The following is a 15,999-nucleotide window of genomic DNA, read 5'->3' on the forward strand; positions in this document are numbered from 1 at the left end:
GCCATGCGGCAGCTCCCTGCCCCAGCTCACCTCTGCTCCACCTCCTCCCTGAGCATGCCATCGCCGGTCCACTTCTCCCACCTCCCAGGTTTGCGGCGCCAATCAGCTGTTTGGCACCACAAGCCTGGGAGGGAGAGAAGCAGACCAGGGCGGCGTGCTCAGGGAAGGAGTGGGAGCAGAGGTGAGCTGGGTCAGGGAGCGGTTCCCCTGCGTGCCACGCCCCCCCTTACTTGCTGCAGGCAGCCCTCCCCGCGCCCCCTGCCCCAGGTCCCTCCGCCTAAATGCCAACAACGATCAGGGCGGCTGAAGATCCAGCCACCACGGTCGCCGCCAAAGGACCTGAAATGCCACCCCCCCCCAAATGCTAGTGCCCTAGGCGACCGCCTAGGTCCCCTAATGGGTTGCACCAGCCCTGGGGCAGCAGTCAGATTCCTTTACTGGTAAAGGCGGGTGTGACAGGAAAAGGTTGGGCACCACTGTTCTAGAAGCTGCCAGAAACCAGCCAGAGCAGCAGTATGTATGTAGGGAGGTCTGACATGTTTATATATCTTTAGTAAGCATGACTGTTTGGGACCCAGCTGTGCCCCTGTGGTTTCCTCATGTTATTTTTCCAGTGTAAAGAGCAAAAGACACAACACAAGGAAGTGGCAGGAGCATAGGCCTGGCATCCCACCTCCTGGCTGCACAGAGGCATATGCTTCCCCCTCTCATGGGGTGCAACAGCTGCTGCATTCACCCAGTGTGGCTGACCACTCCAGGAGGCACGGTGCCTCCCTGAGCCACAATGTCCTGGTGCTCCCCTGAGGCAGCACCGCAGTGTATCTGCTCAGTGCAGGTCTGTAGCTTAACGCCACAACAAAGCTCATAAATGCTCCCGCATCAGTCAAGCCCAGCCAGAAACAAATTGACCAAGGTTCATTAAAGAGTCTGCCTCTGTGGTTCCTTCTGCGGATAAGGAAAGTGGGACCAGTGAGCAAGAGCAGCTCTCCACCTTCTGCAAAAAAGCAGAGGGCAGCTTCCCCTCCCTGGCTTTGGGGAACAGTGCTCCCACACCGCCCCCCTCCTCCTCTTCAACTGGTGCTACAAGTGCTCCCCATCCTGTTTCCATTCATTTCACCACTGGCCTCATTAAACAGTACAATGAAGTGTTTATGTGACAGAGGGCTGGGAGCAGGTTGTTAAGGTAAAGCCCACCATAAATAGAGCCGTTAATTCAGTTGCTGGCATGGCTTTCTCTTATCTTCACTATACCTCCCAGAGGGTATTAGCCCTACCCTTTCGTTTGAGTTGGCAGCAGAGTTATTTTTTTGCACCTGCTGCTCTACTCCGATAACACTACAGGTCAGCTTTGATTTGTTGGAATATAAACAAAAGAGCAAAGCAAGGCATCTGCCTCAACAGCCTGGGCCGGTTTGACGATAGAGCTTTTCCTATTAGTTTTCATATAAATGTATGCTTTCAGTTCTGGAATGAATCCCTGCTGCTTCATAATAGTCCTTGGCTACAGAATAACCCAGCTTCAAGAGAAGGAGTGCCATAATCAGATCTTTGGCACTGTACTTTTCCATCAGCCAAAACCCATGAAAAGTCAAATGAGCCAAAATGGGCTTAAAAATGACTGGAAAAGGAAACCGATTGAGCTTGCGCCCTTTCTTGCTTCTTTATAATTGATAAAGACCTGAAATGTTGGGAGATTTGTTTTCAAAAGAGGAGGGTTCTTTTCATCGTGCTTCCTACATTAGAAAACCAGCCTAGGATTCTCAAAGGAGCCCAAGGGAGTTAGACAACGAATTTCCATTGAAATTCGCTGTCATTTGGATGCCTAAATCCTTTAGGTTCCTTTTGAAAATCTGACCCTCAGATCCTATCCAGACTCTATAATGACTGGAGAACAAGTGAAACGGTGACACCCCAAGAGCATGAACATTGAGCTATTAAGGGATAAGGGACTTTTTAGAATAACATTCCATAATTACATGAAGCACTTTACCTCTGTGCTTCAGCTTCACCATTTGTAATATTGAACTAATGATAGTTACGTTCCCTGGCAAAGTGCCTTGCTTAAAGTTATACAGGAGCTCATTAGCAGACCTTACATAACTCAGATCTCATGGCTCCCATTCCAGTGCCCTAATCACTGCATTAAATTTACGGTATGGAAGTGAATTAGGAAGATTATGCTTTATCTAGCAAGATTAATGGAAATTACAGGTAGGGAGGGATGGAATGCTCTCTACACAAGAGACCAGTTCAGACTGGCTTTCACACCATTCCGGCCCCTCAAAGCCATCATACACCTGGCAGGGTACTGAATGATAACACACTCAACCAATCAAACTCATGGTAAAAGTATTGCATCATCAGAACAAGCTGCCATTGACCTATCAGTGATCCTGAAAACAGGCAGCCATTACCTAGAAAATCCCGAGAACTGATTTACCCTCACAGTGCTGTCACACTTACAGTGATACCTGTTTACTAACATGAGATATTAGAATAAAATGTCTTCTTGAGTAATACTATAGTAAAGCCAAGTGTTGCAGAAATAGGCACAATGATTATATAAATCCTTTACAACTGGGAAAGGACTATGGTCTTGCAGCACCTAGGTAGAGTAATCTTCCTACTGCTCCTGGAAGTCTAGGAGCTCCTATATCCATTCTTCCACTAGAGGGCAACATGAGTCATACATACCAGTGCAGTATATTGCAAAATGACTAGCTAAGCACTTTTTAGGGAACTCATAAGGAATGATTCAATCAGATCAGCAGAATAAAACAGATCCAGTCCAAAAAAAAAAAAAGCTGTAAGTCACTGAGTTAAGGATGGCTGGTGTCTGTCTTCACTCTGGACATCGTGGTTTTGGTCAGTTTTTTTAATGATAACTTATTTATCTAGAGACCAGACCCATCATTCATTCAGACTTTCACAACCATTTTGCTTTTGTACCATAGGAGTTTGGTGGGAATTTTCAACACTAAAGGATATATTTTTATTTGATGTCTTGCAAATGTTATGAGTAATATCTGTTGCAGGATGTTGCAAACGGTAATCACTCTGCAAACGATGAAAATATCCTAATAGTATGTCCCAGTACCTGACATACCAGTGAGGCTCCCTCACAACCATTCCAATCTATTGGTCAATTGCAGAAACAGATATCCTTTGATAATACATCACAAAGACACAAAAGGCAGGCTCCTTTCATATTGTTGTGTAATAATAATTATGTGTTTTGATAAAAATCATTAGGACAATTTGGGAGGGATAATTATATCATGCAAAGTCGTTGATTTTCCAGCTACAACATCTTGGCCAATTTTATATGGCTTTGTTAAATAGAAAAGTAATTATACAGTGATATAAATAATCACTTACTGAATGTCAAGTGCAGAGAAGTGTAGGGCAATATCTAAAACCAGAAAATGATTATTTTTGTTGTTCTCACTCTACAAAAGAGGACTTTTCAAATAGCTTATGAATCTTTACAAACATTTCTAGGCTCTGAGCCTTTTCTGATTGCACCTGAGCTGATTATTACAGCAAAGGGCTCAGAAGTGAGTACAGCACTGTCTGTATCTTCTGCATAGTGGACAGGGACTTTGCATTTCTTTTATGGATTTATAGATATTAGGAAAGGTTCTCTTTCCATTGCTGCATAGTAACACTGTTTTACTGCCCTGGGTAATCTTGATTTGAATATTGCCATTAATAATGATTGATCACCCCTAATAGGGCTCAATTCAACTCCCAAGAAAGTGAATTGAGGGACTCCCACTGACTTCAATGGAAGCTAAATTAGCCCTTAACCAATTCCCTTTTTAGTTTGGGGCCTTTTTCTTCTTCTTCTTGTCCCTGTGCCACTACCACCAAAATTATTTCTTTACTAAATCTTTATAGGCATTCATGTACTTATCATGAGAGCTGTGCAAATAACTTCATTCTGAAAAAGTCAAAACAAACCAGAAGTCAAAAATAAAATTGTTTCAGGTTGAACAAAACATTTAGTTTCATTTTCAAAGTTTCAAAAAAGTTTTTAATTTTTTTAATTAAATTGAAATATATTTCAAAACAGAGTCATTTGACATTTTAAAAAATGAAGCATTTCATTTCCAAAATGTCAGAACAACATATTTTTTCTATTTTTTTTTTAATCCAAACAATTTGGCAAATTCAACATGAATTCACACAGTGTTCTGGTCTACCCACGTCTGCATTTTCCGGACAACAAAATTTCTCCCAGCTACTTGTCACAACTCCCCTCATTGACATCTTGATGCAGTAAACCCTCAAACAATTGACATTAATGGGAACTGGATGAGGTCCTCGGTATATGCAGGCTGCCATGTCAGTGCACAGGCTTAACTCAGAGACAAGAATAAAGAAAATACTTTTGGTGTTACTGCTTTTTGAGGGTTCTTAAGCTCCAGGATCACTAAGTAGTTGAAACCATTGGGCTTTCTTTGCCACTGGTGCTATTGGCCTTCTACTCTGCTAACAGTAGAATTACAAATAATACTGCACTGTCTTTAAAATTAGTAACAAAATCCAATACATTTTTTTGTCCGAAAGTTCTGTTACTGGACCCAGATTTAATGTTACTGCAGTATTGTAAGCTGCAAAGGTATTAAAGTCACTAACATTTCTTTTTAGCACTAAGTACATCTTAACATAATATGATCCAACTTTCTTTTCAGCAAACCATTTATAAAATTCATAATTAAAAATTCCGCCTGTGATCCCTTTCCTTGTATGCTCTTCTCACCAACAACTGAAAACCTAATCCTCAGCTGTATGCAGCATGAAGAGAAGTTGAGCAATGCAAGATCTGAGGGAATCAACCTGAGGGGAGTCACATTGTTATCGTCAGAAATACATTGGTTAGTGGTCAGCTATTTAATTATATCTCAGTCTTGGCACATTGACCAACATTAAGTCAGCCAGTTGTGTTCTGTGCCATCCACCTTCAAACCAAGGCACATCAGAGACTAGCATTGTGTGCTACCAGCATAATTAAAAAAGACCACATTCCACTTAAATTTCTTCAGGAGCTCAAGCACCAATTAGATCTGTCTGAGTCCCTAAACATCACAATGATCAGGATCAGCAGCAGAAAAGGTGAACGCATCAATATAATTTGCAGTCAGTGGAAGATATGTTTGAAGAATGACTAAAGGATGTGGCTCTTACCTTGGTCTGGATATTTTAACAGAGATAGCATGAGAATGCAAGAGCTGAGACTGGAAGAGTTTCTGTGATCAGACTCAAATATGTGTGTAGGACGTGTGCAGTGTTATCTCCACTCTCTTGAAAGACTTCCTTCAGATATTGCCACTAGTCCCCAGCTTTGAGATTAACTCCTTGATGCTCACTTCTGCATGATGAGCGTGATTTTAGAAAAAAAAACCCACTTAATTTATTTTATGTTCTTTATTTTGTGTCCTCATAGTTTTGACTATATCATTTGAAGTGGGATGGGGTAACATACTGAACAATTCTGCCTGAGCAGGAGATAGAATGGCTCACCTAAAGTGACAAAGCTTTTCTATCTCTAATTTCTGTTAATCTATAATTTTGGATGTTTTGTTTTTAATTTTTTATCTCCATCCTAAATTCCTCTTCCTATATCACCCAGACACGAGTACCAATGTTTACATGGTTATTCATTGGGAATGAAAGCAGCTGAAAGAGGTTCTACAGTTAACTGAACGATTTTAGAGTTGAATTTGTCCTCTCACAGTTCTCCACTAATTCCTGTATCTAATTATCTGTCCATAAGAGCATAAGAACTACAATACTAGGTCAGACCATGGTCCATCTTGTCCAATATCCTGTCTCTGATAGTGGCTGTACCAGAGCTTCAGGGTGAGTGTACAGAACAGGGCAATTATGGAGAGAGCCATTCATCTTCCACTCCTGCCTTCCGAAAATCACAATTTTAGGATTTGCATGAGCATGGGGTTCTATCCCTGACCACCTTGGTTAGCGGACATTGATGGACCTATCCTCTGTGAACTTCTCCAGTTCTTTTTTTCACCCCAGTTTTACTTTTGGCCATCACAACATCTCATGACAATGAACTCCACAGGTTAGTTGCATGTTGTGTGAGAAAGTACATCCTCTTGTTTCTACTAAACCTGCTGACTATTAATTTTTTCAGGTGACACTTGTTTTTTTATTGTGTGAAAAGGTAAATAACATTTCTCTACACACTTTTTCCATACCATTCATGATTTTATAGACCTTATCATATCCTCCTTAGTTGTTTCTTTTCTAAGATGAATGGCCCTAATCTTTTTAGTCTCTCATTGTATGAGAGCATTTCCATACTCTTGATCATCTTTGTTGCCCTTCTCTGGATCTTTTTTTCATTCCACTATATCCTTTCTGAGGTGGAGTGCCCAGAACTGGACACAGAACTTTCTTTTCACTCATAAAAATTCAGTGTTGAGAAAATATCATGTTACGATAATGTCCTGGGATGACACCAGATTGTTCCTACACAGTGGTAAACTGTTATTTCCAGTGCTCACTGGACCATATTTTATTACAAGACCCCACCACAACTAGAATAATATGAACTCTTGCCATCCTATAACTAGCTGTGAAATGCTGTTTCTCTCTCAAAGCTTTCTTACACTGACAAGGGCTGAGTCACAACTGCCTAATTTGTCATGCTGTCCCAATGTGGGAAAAACAAAGGATTAATCTGCTCTGCTACAACCTATTGAAACTCTAGTCTGAAATTGACATTTTATGGTGAGATTTGTTGCTTAACATCTTTGTCATATTTGTCTGAAGACTTCAATTGCAACTGTTTTCTTTGGCTGTCAGACTTATTTTAACAATAGGTCTTTTCTGTTCTCAAACTCTGGTAACTATAAAATGCAAAGTTTACATCAGAAAACTGGCTTAAACTGCTACCAGCAAATTTACCAACGAAACAGCACTCGGAACAGATCCATTATCCCACCAGGACTATTCACAAATTAAAAGAAATATTGCTAGAATATAGACACATTGAAGATAGGCACATATACTAAAAGCTAGAACAATAAGTGTTAAGTAAGCCAGTTTTACTCTATAGTTGTCTATTTTTTAGTTCTTATCATTACGAACTGGTTTCTGTTTTCCAAAGCCCATGAACAAAACGAAGAAGCTGGATGCACTTTAAACTTAGATGGAAAGGCAATGTGATATGTCTTTTTTAGGTAAAATAATTCAAACATATGATATAGACACAAGTAAATATATATACATATATATCCAGGAGGTCCACAAATAATATTTCAACTCTCTCAAGCAGTGAAATACTAGTAAATGTATTACTGCTCTTTTATAATTTCAGTGTCATTTCCTGATCAACCCTGCTGTAAAAATCAGTGCAATCTCTTCTACTGAAATATTACAACAGATTTTAGTAAATACTGTTACTTGCAATGGGCTAAACCTTAAAGAGCATACGCTGTATTTATTCAAGTAAAACTGTCATTCAAGTCAATGGGAATACAACAGGCAAAACTGTCAGAGCTGAATTCTTAAAGCCTTTACTGAGATTTTATTCAGTCCTTACTCACACAGAACATACATTGACTTCAGTGACGAGTTTTAGGTGGGAAGGGGCTAAGGACTTCAGGATATAGCCCCAACTGAAACCAGTGGGAGTTTTAGTTGAGCAAGGACTGAGCAAAAAGTGAGCTAGGTAAGATTTTTTTATCATTCTTGTAATTATCACCATCACTACTACAAAAACAGCGAGATCATTTTATCTGTATAGTGCCCACACATGCTGCGACACTAAGGAGACTCCATGCCAATTTCAACAATCAGTTTTAAAGGCTCTGCTTCTACTACCCTTGCTCACATTGAGTGATACTTTATTAAATAAGTAGCCCCACTGATTTGACTGCAGTTACTGAGGGGATAAAAGTATTACTTAATGTCACAAAAGGTGACACCATTAGGCCCCAAAACATCATTAAATACATTATTATAAAAATGGCCCTCATAAAACTAAGGGGCAGATGCTGACCACTTTACTCACAGTGAGTATAGAACTTTACTCCCATGCGTAGCCCCACTGAAATCAGTGGGACTATTCAAAGTTAATAAGGCTGGCTGATCTGTCCCTAAGAAAATACAAATAGTGGGAGTGTGTTCTTAAACACAAGGAAGGGCAGGACGCAGGTTCAAAACAGGAGAGTAAAAGCGTTTATTATTTTAATGCTCAAAAACTTTTGATTAAAAGAGGTTAGTGGCAGTTTCAAAGTGGGGAAAAAGGAGCTGAGATGGGTGTTGAGTGGGAGTGATTCCAGTGCACACTTCTGCACTCTTTTAGCCTCAGTGGTGTTCGTTTAAAAGGAAGTTAAAAAAATCTTACCTCATTTAGCTGCTGATTCTGAAGGGGAAATCCTTTAGCAGAGGCAATGAGAAGGCTGTCTAGAGAATGGCAGGTGTTAAGTAAACACAGGTGCTAGGTTAGCACTTCAAAAGCCTCACAGGAGTGATGATAAATGAATGTGATATTAATTTTAAAACATTTTGCAGAACATTTAGTCAGCCAATGGGGGAATTCCTTAGGTCACTTCCTGTTCTTTTGATTGGGTCTGCAGCAATAACAAAAAAAAGAGAGAGAGAGGAAAGAAAAGAAAGACTGCAAACATTTGCATACGGCCAACTCACACCTTAGTGCTCAAACAAAACAGGTCTAACCAGGTTACACATGTGTCTCAAGAACAAAAAAGAAACCTGTCAATGAACGAGGTCTTGATTGCTCTGTAGTTGTTTTTTAAAGACCATCCTGCCTCCTCGTTTTTTATTTGTTTGTTTTGTTTTTACAGAAGGTTATTTCAGGTAAATAGGCAGCTTATAATTAGAATAAGGAGAAGTAAAAAGTAAGAATGTCCGAAACTTAGGACATTTAAAATTAGACTGGAAATAACACTAGAAAATGTACTGTGAGGAACAATCGTACGTTAGCAGGGAGATAGACTGGATGATCCAATGTCATGGGCTAAATTCTCCCTTCAGTTATACCTGTGGGCTTCCATTGAACTTAATGGGGCTGCACAAGTGTGAGGGAGAATTGAGTCCATTATTTCCTTATCACCTCTAACTTTTGTAAATATCTGAGTGAAGGAAAAGATAATGAGAAAAATATCTTCTGGGACAAGGACGTACTCGTATGTGCAGGAGGAAGAACATGCACATGTATGTGCAACAGGGCAAAGGCGGGAGAAGGGGGACTTAGGGCTGAGCATTGCAGCACTGAACTTTTAGGTGCCCTGCTGCCTACTGGAATTCACAACCATGACTTAGGTGCCAAGGTTCACTGTCCAATGCATGGGGACAATTAAGCCTAAAATAGGGATTCACCAAAGCCAGGGAGCTGCCTAAGCTGGCCAGTGGTAAATGCTGAGGAGAGGAATGGGGCCTAAGTCCCACCTTCAAAAGGCATTAGGCACCTTCCTCTGGGCCAAAGGCAGACTTCCCCCCGCTACACTTGGATTTCACCTAAGCCAGGTCAGCCCTTTCTCAAGAAAAATCAAGGAGGGGGAGGAAGAGCCCCTCTTATTTCAATATCCCAGTGCTTAGAGCCCTGACCCAGGATGGGGGAGATGTGGAATCAAATCCCCACCCTACCTGATGTAAAGCAGGGACTTAAACCCAGCTCTTCTAAGTCCCAGCTGAGTGCCCTAACCACTGGGCTATGGGCAATTCTGGGGTGAATGCCTCTTAATCTCTCTTGTTGAAGCTGTTCCACTTTGTATAAAATACCATCACTCCCTCCTCCGGCAGCTGTGTTTTGTGCAGGGCCCAATCTGGTAGATGTGCTCTAACAGTATGTGTATACTGCAGCTGAGAGCGGGCCTCCCAGCCTGGGTAGACCGACTTACAGTAGCTCGGCTTGAGCTAGCACATTAAACATAGCAGTGTGGACATTGTGGTTCCAACAGAGACTTGGGCTAGCCACCTGAGCCCAGACCCAAGGATGGGTGGGCTTGAGAGCTCAAGTTGCCACCCAACCCTCAACATCCATACTGCTCTTTTAGCACACTGACATACATTGGTGCAAGCAGTTTCTTCCTTTTGACAAGTTACCAAAGAGCAGTAGTAGATACCAGGTATGAGGAGGGATGAGACCAATCTATGCTTTTCTTCCAGGGACTATTACTAATGGTGGAAGGGTGTCTCAGCCCTATACCAGAAGTTTGTTCACCTCCAGCCTGGTAGCCCCAGCCCAGTAAGACTTCTGGTGACTGGCACCTAAACTGTTCTCTAGAGTCAGGGGACTAGCAGTAGGAGCAGAGTCAGACAAAAAGCAGTGGCCTGCACAGCCAAAGAAATCCCATACCATAAAAGTAGCAACAATGAATGTATCCAGTTTGACAGGCATGGAAGTCGCTGATATGATGGTAAGGAGAGGTAGTTATATTTTGTGCCTACAGGAAACATGATAGACTGGGAACATAGTGAAGGTGTCGGTCTTAAATTGTAAAATCTTCTACATGGGTGACAAAGGGGGCCATAATGGAGTCAGAGCAGTAGTAAGAGGAGAGTTGAAGAAGATGGCGGCTAAACTTTTTAGACTAAGTGACAGACTGACGGCTGTATGAGTCCAAGTTAAAGAGTGTGCTCTGTTTGTGATATCATCATATGTACCTCAGCAAGGATGCAATAAAGAAAAGGAGAGGTTCCAACTTGTGGGCATTAGTGGATACAGCAGCACCAGAGGCCAGTGGTTCTGCTCTTGGTGCTGGGTAATATGAATGAACACACAGGCCAGAAAAGAAGGGGGTATGACATATGCTTAGGAAATTTCACCTGAGCCACCATGAATGAGGAAGGGAAAAGGTTACTAGACATATGTGTTGCCCACCAATGGGTGATAGCCAATTCATGGTCCCAAAAGCAAAATAGCTGGAGAGCTAGGGCTAGCCAACCCTGCTTGCAGAATGAGCTCCAACAGAATCAGGTGACTCCAGTATAAAAGCAGCAGGAAGCTGCAGGGAAGGGGGAAAATTATATTTTAAAACTTTAAAAAGTCTAGGAAAGCGTGGCTACACCTGCAGACAATAAGAGTGTGAAGGGGGGAAGGCACCAGCAGAGAGGCCAGTGAAGAATGCCAAACTCTAGGAGGAAGGTGCTGGGGACTCAATGACAGGGCCCCAGGGAGGAGAGGCTGTGCCCAGCAGAAATTGGGGGGAGGACTGTGTGAGTTTGTTCTATTTTGAAAGACTTTGTGTTATTTTCTATTAATAGTAGAGATACACTGAAATTGAGTTGGGGTCTGGATGGCCAGTGGACATAAGGACTGGACAAATTGGACCCCAAGTGAGGAATGTTTAATTACCTTTGGAATGTGGAGTTTGGTTAAGAAGCACTGAAGAAGGGGGAAACAGAGGCAGGGTACTGCAGTGGCAGTCCTGGCCAGAAGGGGGTGTTTTGGAGGCAGTAGGTGGCAGCCCTATTACAATCAGTCTTGTGGTCATGTACATCAATGGTGGAAACATATGCCAGACTGACGTTGGTGAGGAAATCTCAGTGGAGGAGTTGATTTATGGACTGCAAAGAGATACCGAGTGAGATGTTAGTGCTTCAGCACAAGCCTCTTGTGGTAAAAGCTGCAGTAGAGCATTGGACAAGGCAGGAAATAAGCTAGAAAGAAACAAGAATGAAGTACAGGAAGTTAAGGGGAAGTGTGGCAGAGAAGTTTGTGCAGGCAGTCCAGGATAGGTATCCAGAAACAGATTTGGCACCAGCTGAAGAGGAGTGGAACCATCTCAATGATGGAAGAGTTTTGTGAGGAAACCAAATGAAACAGGGGAGTAGTGGTGGACCAATGAAGTGCAGGTAGCAATCTGAAACAAAAAAAATGGCGAGTAAAAGAAATGAACCCATGGAGTGGAAATGAGACCAAATACAAAGAAGCAAAGTGAGCTGCCAAATGAGCAGTGAAGAAGGCCAGAGTGTCCGAGACAACCTCTACACCAAGCTTGTCAGCTACCCACAGCTGGCTGGCAAAAAGATCTATAGAATTGCAAAAATGAGGGTGGTATTGCAACATCATTTGTAAAGGATGAGCAGGGAAGACTTCTAGTAACACCTGAACAAGTGAAGGAGAGGCGGAAACAATATTTTGAGAGTCTTTTAAATGAGGCTGCGATGGGATCCTTGGGGTACAACCTGGAACAGTGTGGGACCCCTGGGCTCCTTTAGCCGAGGCTGGATTGTTATCTCACACAGTGCTGTGCCAGTGACAAGCAGCAAAATCCCTCCAGGTGCTGTGATCTCTCAGCCATCAACATGTGGAGCCACCCACCCTGCTAAATTGCATGCATGCTCCCTGGGCCAGTCATGAATCACACAGAGAGAGGCACCAGCCAATCACCCCAGCCCCCAGCCTTGCATCCCAGACACATACCATCTTACACTGCTCAAGACTCCCTTGGACAGTACAAGCTCATTACTTAGTTCACCACTTCTTCACAGGAAAGTGGACATGGACCAATCTTTGTAATACGAGCTGAGATTCCCCAAGCACTTCAACAAAAACCACATTGTTTCAGTTAAATATAAAACAGATTTATTAACTAAAGATAGATTTTAAGTGATTATAAGATGCAGGCATAAGAGATCAGAGTTGGTTACCTAAGAAGTAAAAATAGAAACGCAGTCTAAATTCTAACTTTAACAGACTAAGTTTGAATCAAGCAATCTCTCACGCTAGCAGACGTTACAAGCAGCTTACAGTTCCTCAATTCGCAGACCGGCCTCCCTTTCAGTCTGGGACCAATCTCCCTAGTTCAAAGTCTTTGTCTTCCAGACTGTCTTCCGGGTTTGAGATTGTGGGGAGGCCAAGTGATGTAACTGTCCCTCTTTTATACTTTCTTTCAGCTGCTAGAAAGACCCTTACTGTGAAATGGGGGTCAGGCAGTCCTCATTGGTCAGGCATTTCCCATTGCATATGTGCCCTCTCCAAAATGCCTCCCGGAGAGTGGATTCCCCTTGACAGGCCATTAACGCCTGTCTGACCAATGATAGCTGCTCCTTTTGTTGCAACTGAAAGGCTGCCTGTAAGTATTTCCCAGCCTCACACCATATTTCAGTAACACCTAAAGCAGTACTCCATAACCTCACATACAATGATAGCACATACAATCCAACAGGACGTTAAGGTTCAACAGATCAAGACTTTTTAAAATAATACCTCACAAAGCGTATTTTGTAATGTATCGTAACCATATAACAGTGGTGAATATGGGGGTTCCAGGGTTCTATTTTGAGGTACAGAGTGTCACAGACGCAAACCCCTTTTTGGCAGAGTTGCCAACATGTGATCCTAATGTGGTTCCTGAGTCTGACATTATGGAGGAAGAGGAGAGAAATGCAGTCCATATAATGAAGAATGGTAAGGCAGCAGGACCTGACAAAGTGATGGTGGATCTGGTGAAGTCCTGGGTGAGAGAGGCATAAAATGGATGAGACAAGAGAATTCCCAAAGATTGGCGCAAGTATCTTTTGGTCTTGATACAGGAGAAGGGAAATATCCAAAATGTGGAAATTATCAAGAGATAAAGTTACTGTCACATGGGATGAAGATACTGGAATGCATCTTGGATGCTAACATTAGGAGAATGGTGGAATCCCTCCTTGAACAAAAACAGTTCAGCTTTAGGGAAGGATGAGATACCACAGATGCCATGTTTGTAATTTGGCAAGAGAAGCAGCTAGAGTATCAACAGGATAGCTTCTGGGCTTATATAAAATGGACAGAAGGTTGCTCACGCCAGTGCTAATGAAATATGGAGTGTCTAAGGATGTAATAACTATGGGGAATTACTACATAGATCACCCAAAACAATGATTCAAACATTATTTTGGAATGTCAAGCCCCTTTGATGTGAAAGTTGGATTTCATCGGGGTTGGCCTTCAGTCTGCAGCTGTTTATCATATTGATGCACTATATCAGCAAGAAGAACCCAATGGGAAAAGATGAGAAGCTGTTACAAAAGAAGACCTGGAGGAAATAGTAAGCCAGTGGTATGGCCAGCTAAGCAGGCATGATATGAAAATGCCTAAGACTGAGGTCATGTAGGTCAGTAGAGTAGCTACAGGGAAACTGAACACAGAGATTAAAGGAGCACAACTGAACCAGAATGACCAGTTCAATTACCTTGATTCCTGAGTTATGGACGATGGCGAGCTTGGACGTGATATATAGTCTAGACAGGAGAATGCTAGAAGAGTGTGGAGTTACATCTCGGGTATTGTGAATGATAAACATATGCCACTGAGACTGAAAGTCTAACAGTATGGAACAGTAATGCATCCCCAATACTGTGTAGTGCAGAAGCATGTGTGGTAAAGAGATGGCAGATTCAATGCCTACCGGTGTTCAAGACAAGAAATCTTCAAGCAATACAAAGGGTTAGATTTAGAAAAGAAAGACAATGAGCATACTTTCATTTATTTCAATGAGTTTTGGACCAGGCCCACCAAGCTTTCACTAGTTCATCTCTGGACACAGATGAATAGGGGGTGAAAGCCCTCAACAGAGTTGATGTTTGTATGTAAAGCTCAGGTGTGAGAGTCAGGACTCCTGGGTTCTGTTCCTGGCTCTGCTACAGGCTATCTTGGACAAGTCACTTAATCTCTCTGTGCCTCTGTCTCCCAATCTGAAAAGTGGATGTAACATGAAAATAACACATACAGGAGGTTTAACTCTCTTGTGTGCATAAGACACAAGAGATGTATGAAGCATTATTATGTAAAGACTGTTTAGTGGCTATGCAAAATAAGTTTGGGGTGGTGTGAATTCAATCCAGTTGCTAGTATGCATTATAAAACTTTCTTCACAACTGGTGCCGATGAGCATACTTGATGTAGGAGCCAAGATTCAATAGGCATGGAGAATGAACTAACCTTTTACTTCTAGAGGTGGTACTAGTTTTAAGGCACATTGTCAGGATGATGGGTGGGGGGGAATCTGCACATTTGCTGCTTGTGCTGTGCCTCATATTTAGGTAAACAAAGGATTTCAGTCTCTGGGACTGTCAATCTAGCATTTTTCACCAACACTAAAATCACTTAAATGTATTAAAATGTAATCTGATCTGTTTCAGCATAGATAAAGCAGATAAGAGAATACAGATATTATTTGGGATCTGTAGCTAGGCTAGACCTCTCACCTTTACTACCATCTGACACCAGGCCTTTTCACACTGATTCCTACCATTCTAGGAAAGTTGCATGGAGGAAGATATCACTGACGTCCATCACTCTGAGGCATGCCACCCTGAAATTGCAACACCAAGGGGTTTGGCATTGAAACCAGCTCTTCAGCAGTTCTGGAACTTCTGCAAGTAGGCCAAGCATCTATAAGGTTTCTCCAGGCACTCACACCACAGGGTCTAACTATCTGCATTCCACCTATCTGCATCCTACCAGTGACTATTTTTACTAATGCTTTCATCATCCTTACCATATTTGCATAAAAGTACATACGCCTGAATGATCAGAGAGACAAATCAGCACAGAGGAGGGAAGCGGGAAAGGGCCAAAGAGCTGGCAGAGATAGAGACCTTGACTTCCTTTAAAGGGCATGAATTACAGTGGACCACATCTTGTCCCCTTTGTGATGGGGTTTAAATCCCACACAGGTGAACAAAGGGTTAACAAGAGTCTGAGAGCTCAGTTAGCTGTCCCTGCTGCACCTGGAGCTGTCCTGGGCTTGCTTTGTTATCAGACCCAGCTGGGGAGGAGCTGGATCTTAAAGGAAGGAAGTGAAAGCTACAAGGGAGGGTACAAAATAGAGAGGCCCAAGAGGGCAAGGGTAAGAGTTTGAGTTCCCTCTCTCTGGGGAAAGAACCAGGAGGAAACTGTAAAAGAGAAGGCCCTGGGAAAGGGACAAGGCTCTAGGAAAGTAGCTTGGGGGGTAGGTATTCTGCAGCAGAAACAGGGAGCTGGGGAGAAACTGGTAGAACTAAAAGCTCAAG

General features: G+C 42.4%; 1 protein-coding gene across 2 annotated transcripts in view; it reads right to left on the reverse strand.

Moving 5' to 3' along the window:
* EHF (ETS homologous factor) overlaps positions 1 to 8,498 on the reverse strand; it is a 62,879-nt gene extending 54,381 nt beyond the window's left edge. For both annotated transcript variants that reach the window (XM_039533161.1, XM_039533160.1), the window contains exon 1: positions 8,381 to 8,498. The gene's annotated coding sequence lies outside the window, so the exon portion shown is untranslated. The remainder of the gene's footprint in view (positions 1 to 8,380) is intronic.
* Positions 8,499 to 15,999: the final 7,501 nt, after the last annotated feature.

Source organism: Mauremys reevesii, linkage group 4 (assembly GCF_016161935.1).
Source record: "Mauremys reevesii isolate NIE-2019 linkage group 4, ASM1616193v1, whole genome shotgun sequence".
Lineage (NCBI taxonomy): Eukaryota > Metazoa > Chordata > Testudines > Geoemydidae > Mauremys > Mauremys reevesii.